At 45.1% G+C, this 6,683-nt stretch overlaps 1 protein-coding gene across 1 annotated transcript in view; it reads left to right on the top strand.

Moving 5' to 3' along the window:
* The first annotated feature begins 4,423 nt into the window (after positions 1 to 4,423).
* OSGIN1 (oxidative stress induced growth inhibitor 1) overlaps positions 4,424 to 6,683 on the top strand; it is a 24,308-nt gene continuing 22,048 nt past the window's right edge. Inside the window, exon 1 of the mRNA XM_034425494.3 lies at positions 4,424 to 4,603. The gene's annotated coding sequence lies outside the window, so the exon portion shown is untranslated. The remainder of the gene's footprint in view (positions 4,604 to 6,683) is intronic.

The following is a 6,683-nucleotide window of genomic DNA, read 5'->3' as shown; positions in this document are numbered from 1 at the left end:
CTGTTTATTCGGAAGTGAGGGCGGATGGAAGAGATCAAGAAATGCTTCAATGAAGTTGGATGCAGGGCAGGGGTGAAATCTAAAATACGTTACTACCGGTTCTGTGGGCGTGGCTTGGGGTGTGTGTGGGGGTAATGTGACTGGGTGGGCGTGGCCAACTTTTTTTTTTTTTTTTACTTTTAAAACCATTTTTTCTACAACCTCTTCGGTGAAGAGGTTGTAAAAAATGCTTTCAAAAGGCTCTGACGATCCCAGCTGAGTTGCCTGATGGCTTTTTTTCTTTTAAATGCCTCTGACGATCAGGCAACTCAGCTGGGATCGTCAGAGGCATTTAAAAGAAAAAAAGGTTTTTTTTCTTTTAAAAGCCTTTCACGATCCCAGCTGAGCCGCGCGATCATCAGAGGCTTTTTTTTTTTTTACTTTTAAAACCATTTTTTCTACAACCTCTTCCACGAAGAGGTTGTAAAAAAATGCTTTCAAAAGCCTCTGACGATCCCAGCTGAGTTGCCTGATCGGCAGAGGCTTTTTTTCTTTTAAATGCCTCTGACATCCAAGCTGAGTTGCCTGATTGGCAGAGGCATTTAAAAGAAAAAAAGCCTCTGCCGATCAGGCAACTCAGCTTGGATGTCAGAGGCTTTTAAAAGAAAAAAAGAGTTTTTTTCTTTTAAAAGCTTCTGACGATCCCAGCTGAGCCGCGCGATCATCAGAGGCTTTGTTTTTTTTTTACTTTTAAAAGCATTTTTTCGGCCGAAGAGGTTGTAGAAAAGATGCTTTTAAAAGTAAAAAAAAAAAAGCCTCTGATGATTGTGTGGCTCAGCTGGGCATGATGGGGGGGCCAGGGATTTTAGCTACCGGTTCTCCGAAACACCCACCTCCATTGCTACCGGATTGGGTGATCCGGTCCGAACCGGGAGCATTTCACCCCTGATGCAGGGGCTCCAGCAGCAGAAGGCAATGGAAGACCATGTCCCCACTGGGGCCCACAGGGGTATCCGTGATTACGGAGGTCACGATCGCCATGATTTTGACACACATAAAAGGGGACGAGGCTTTGAATACACAGTTGTCTCTCTCTCTCTCTCTCTCTCTTTTTTGGGGGGACCACTCCATCAAAGGAATCTCTGATTGTCATCAAAAAAGTTGTGCCAGACTCATGAGTGTTGGGAGAGGGTAGTGCAGTGGTGGGTTCCTCCCGGTTCGGCCCAGTTCGGCCGAGCTGGTAGCAGTGACGATATGATGTCACCGAACTGGTTCTCTTTGTTTGGGAGCTGGGCCCTTTCGCCCCCCCCGTTATTCTTATCTTTTATTTGGCCCCGCCCCCAATCTATTCGCTGCCTCCTGAATCCCAGCTGATGGCTAGAGGGAAAGAAACTGTTTAAACTATCCAGGCTGAGCCTGGATAGCTCAGCAGACTAATGCATTGTAATTTAACTCCAGCTGTCTGCAATTAGTAAGTTCGAATCTCACCAGGCTCAAGGTTGACTCAGCCTTCCATCCTTTCTAAGGTAGGTAAATTGAGGACCCAGATTGTGGGGGCAATAAACTGACTTTGTATAATACACAAAAGTACGAAGGCTATTGCTTAACGCATTGTAAACTGCCCTGAGTCTCCGGAAAAGGGCGGCATATAAATCAAATTAAAAAAACAAACAAAACTCTTGCTGTGGGGCTTCAAAGGGCCGCCCTACAGCTTATCAGTGTTAAAAGGCAGTGTGGTGATAGACCAGTGCGCTCGAAAAAGAAATGGGTCGACCGGTGCCTCCAAAAACAAATGAGTAGACCGGTGCCTCCAAAAACAAATGAGTAGACCGGTGCCTCCAAAAACAAATGGGTAGACCAGTGCCTCCAAAAACAAATGAGTAGACCAGTACAGCTCTGCAAGCAGTTAAAAGCCTGGTAGACCAGTACCTCCGCTAAATCCTAAAGAATTGTCACATGACCATCAAACCACGCCCATAAAATAAGCCACGCCCACAGAACCGGTAGTAAAAAATTTTAGAACCCACCCCTGGGGGATGTGTTAAACCAACAAGTAAATGAAAATGGCATGGAAACTTCCATGCAGCGACTTTAAAGGTACAAAGATAACTTTTCTTTAAAAAAAATATTTGGCACAAATTGCCGGCAGCGCCGGGTTCTGAAATGCAGTTGCGAGATGACCCCAAAATCCTAGGGTTGTAGGGGAAGAAGAGAAAAGGGCAAGTAGGTGAGGAAGGGGAAGGGAAAGAGAAGGGAACAGACTGAGAAAGAGAAGGGGAAGAGGAGGAAGAGAAGGGAAGAGCTTGAAAACAGAAAAGGAAGAGGAGAAGGAGAAGGGTAGGAGAAAGGAAAGGAGAAGGAAGTGAAGACGAAGAGAAGGAAAAGGAGGAAGGGGAGAGGAAAAGGAGAAGGGGAGAGGAAGAGGAAAGGGAGGAGGAGGAGAAGAGGGAAGGAGAAAGAAAGGAGGAAAAAAGAAGAGGAGAAGAGATTGAGAAAGAAAGGGAAAAGGAAGGGAAGAGGAAAAGAAAGAATAAAAAAGAAAGGGAAGGGAAGGAGGAAGAAAGGAAAAGAAGAAGAAAAGAGGAAGAGGAGAGGGGAAAGAGGAGAAACGAGAAGAGTTTGAGAAAGAAAAGGAAGAGAATAAGAAAGGGATGAAGAGGAGGCAAAGCAAAGAAGGGAAGAGGAGGGGCAGAAGGGCCATATGGTTTCCAACCACGTGGCCTAATCGTGACCTCGGAGTGACCAGAAACCGGGCGATTATCCCCCCTCTGATCCTCCTCGCCTGGCCGGTCTGTCCGCTGAGTCACCCTCCCCATCACGCCTCTGGACTGAAGCCATCTCCCCCGCAGGAGAGCCTCAGGAAGGGCTCAGCTTACCCACGACATTCTGGGGGAGGCAATCCATGAAGGATGGGGCTTCTGCCCCAGGCTGGAAACTCCCACTTCCCCCCTCACACCCCGAGAGTTTCGAAGCTTCCACCTCAGAATCAGAATCAGAATAGAATAGAAGCTGGAAGGGACCTTGGAGGTCTTCTAGTCCAGCCCTCTGCTCAACCAGGAGACCCTACACCATTTTAGACAAGTGGCTGTCCAGTCTCTTCTTCAAAGCCTCCAGTGATGAAGCACCCACAACTCCTGGTGGCAAGCAGTTCCAGGGGTTAATTGTCCTCACTGTTAGGAAGTTTCTCCTTAATCCCAGATTGCTTCTCTCTTCGATTAGTTTCCATCCCTTGTTTCTTGTTCTGCCTTCTGGGGCTTTGGAGAATAATTTGACCCCCTCTTCTTTGTGGCAGCCCTTCAAATATTGGAATACTTCTATCACGTCTCGCCCGTCCCCCAGTCCTTCTTTCCTCTAGACTAGCCAAACCCAAATCCTGCAGCCGTTCGTCGTATGTTTTAGCTTCATCTTTTTTGTAGTGCGGTGACCAAAAACTGGATAGCAGTATTGCCTCCAGAAGTCGTGAATTCTCCAACACTGGAAGTTTTTAAGAGATTGGAGAACGATGTGTCTGAAATGGTATACTATAGGCCAGGGCTTCCTGCCTGAGCAGGGGGCTGGACTAGAAGACCTCCAAGGTCCCTTCCAGCTTCTATTCTATTCTATTCTATTCTATTCTATTCTATTCTATTCTATTCTATTCTATTCTATTCTTCATTCCATTATTCTATTCTATTCTATTCTTCATTCCATTATTCTATTCTATTCTATTCTAATCTATTCTATTCTATTCTATTCATTCCATTATTCTATTCTATTCTTCATTCCATTATTCTATTCTACTCTATTCTATTCTATTCTTCATTCCATTATTCTATTCTACTCTACTCTACTCTATTCTATTCTATTCTTCATTCCATTATTCTATTCTATTCTTCATTCCATTATTCTATTCTATTCTATTCTATTCTATTCTATTCTATTCTATTCTATTCTATTCTTCATTCCATTATTCTATTCTATTCTATTCTATTCTTCATTCCATTATTCTATTCTATTCTATTCTATTCTATTCTATTCTATTCTATTCTATTCTATTCTTCATTCCATTATTCTATTCTATTCTATTCTATTCTATTCTATTCTATTCTATTCTTCATTCCATTATTCTACTCTACTCTACTCTACCCTATTCTATTCATTCCGTATTCTCTCTCTATTCTATTTCTATTTCTATTCTATTCTACTCTACTCTACTCTATACCTCTACCTCTACCTAATTCCAAGTGTGGTCTTCCCAAGGCTTCCCAAAGCTCGACCCCCCCCCTTCCCTCCCCCCTCCCGCTTCCCAAAGGGCTCCTTGCCGAAAGCGCCGCCCGGCCAGCCCAGCGCTTTTCCCCTCCATTCATTAAAAGAAGAAAAAAAAACCGAGCCGGCAAGTGGAGGAAAAAAAAACGCTGACTCACGCGACTGGGCGATTTGCCTAACCCCGCCCCTCGGCGGCCGAAGCCCCGCCCCTCCCCTCTGCGGCTTGCCCACCTCTAAATACTCGGATATTTAAGCGGCGGCGGCGGCCGCGGGGAGAAGCCGCGCGGAGCGTCCCTGGAAAGGCGAGCGGCTGCCGGTTCGTCTCAAGCGGAGCGTCCGCGGGGCTTTCTGGAAGTCCGGATCGGGTTCCCTTCCCAAGGTAAGGCGGCGCTAGGGAGCCGTCCCCGCCGTTGGAAGCGAGGGCTTCGGTCGGGGGGGACCCCGGAGACTCCTCGCTGCGCTTGGCACCGTCTGAATGACTCGCGAAAAGGCATCTGCCGGTTTGCCTGCCCGACCTTCTCCAAGCGGGCGCCCTCCCTTTGCAATTGCGCACGCCGAATTGGGGCAAAAAAGCAGATGTGGGATTAAAAGCTAGGGTTTTTATTGCAAGCTGGTTTGGAAAGGGTGCAAAATGCCTCGAGCAGATATTATTTATTGATTAGTTAGATTTATATGCCACCCTTCTCCGGAGACTCAGGGCGGTTTACAATGCGTTAAGCAATAGCCTTCATCCTTTTGTATATATCTGCTTAGTAGGGCTTTCTCCCCCACCCCTCCAAGCGGTGTGCTTTTTTATAATACAAAGTCAGCTTATTGCCCCCACAATCCGGGTCCTCATTTTACCTACCTCGGAAGGATGGAAAGCTGAGTCAACCTTGAGCCTGGTGAGATTTGAACTTGCAGTAATTGCAGGCAGCTGGCAATTTAAGTGCTACTTTAACAGCATTTAGTCCACTGCGCCACCAGGCTCTGTCTAAGCTTGGCCCTATGAAGACTTTTGTGGACTTCAACTCCCAGAATTCCCCAGCCAGACAGCCAGCCATGGGGAATTCTGGGAGTTGAAGTGCACAAGCTTTAAAAGTTGCCAAGGTTGGACATTTCTGCTTTAGAGATCATAGCCTAAAGTTTGGGGCATGGGAAAGACTTATCCTCATTGGTTGGTTGGTTGGTTGGTTTTTTGTAATTTTCCCGCCTATGTTTTTTTTTTAAAGTCTTTATTCAGCCTTTTTTTTTAGATTTTCAAATCACATTTCCACTTTTACAGCTTTCAGTTATCGGTATCGATTCGAATGACAGATTTTCCATTTACGGCCTATTATTTTATACATTATGTAATTTTTTTCTTGGGTATTTATACATCTAAATAGATAATACCTTTTTTGATATATTATACAATTGTTCACCTCTAGGAAAAGTTTTGTAACTTTATAACTTATAAAACAAAACAAGACTTATCCTAATTTGTGCATGCTTGTGTACCTGCCAGTGAAAATGCTTTGAAATGAAAATAGTTTGAAATGAAAATATACTTTGAAATGAAAATACTTTGAAATACTTTGAAATTGCAATGTATACCACTGCAATAAGTTAATGGAATGATGTTTGAATGGGTTTGCTTTTCCTTGGCTCTCCTAGCATGCTCAGGGGGACCAAGGCATTGTGGGTGTTGTAGTTCCAGAAGGCACCAGTGGCTGGTCCCTAAGATCAACTTGGCAATTGTGCTTTGAAACTGCTCCAGCGAGAGAGAGAGACATGTGTGGGATGTCGGAGTCGGCCAAGTGAGATGGCCCAGCCAAGAATATTATGTAATGCTGCGCCTGCAGCAAGAGAGGAGCGCTTAGAGGGAACGGACTAATCAGTAAAAAAAAAAGAGAGAGAGAGAGAAAGAGGGAAGAGAGAGAGAGAGAAAGGAGTGGAAAGATACTAAGCAAGGGAGCCAGCCGAGAGGTCAAAAATGACTTTTCAGGAAAAAAAAAAAAAACTTTGACAGATTCTTCAGAGCAATGTTTACACCAGGGGGTCCCCAAACTTGCAGCTTTAAGATTTGTGGACTTCAACTCTCAGAATTCTCCAGCCAGCAGTTGAAGTCCACAAGTCTTAAAGCTGTCAAGTTTGAAGACTTCTGGTTTTCAAGACATCCTGGGCTTGTTTCTGAATAATGAATGTCGGCTTTTAGCAAGCTTTTCGTCACCCCGACAATTGTGAATTGCACAGGCCAAGATTTAGGAAGAAAAATCGGGGGGGGGGCGTTTTTTCATTGGGGTCATCATCAATAGATACCAGCCCTTCTTTTGGGGGGGGGCTGGAATTAAAAGTGGTTAAGGTACTAGGCTAGAAACCAGGAGATGGTGAGTTCTAGTTCTGCTTAAGGCATGAAAGCAGGCTGGGTAGCTTTGGGCCAATCACCAGGATACTGTGAGTTCTAGTCTCCTCTTAAGCATGGAAGCCATCGGGATGGC

The sequence above is a fragment of the Pantherophis guttatus genome, chromosome 11, assembly GCF_059756535.1.
Source record: "Pantherophis guttatus breed Tessera chromosome 11, ASM5975653v1, whole genome shotgun sequence".
Classification (NCBI taxonomy): domain Eukaryota; kingdom Metazoa; phylum Chordata; class Lepidosauria; order Squamata; family Colubridae; genus Pantherophis; species Pantherophis guttatus.
This window is presented reverse-complemented; position numbering and strand designations above follow the sequence as displayed.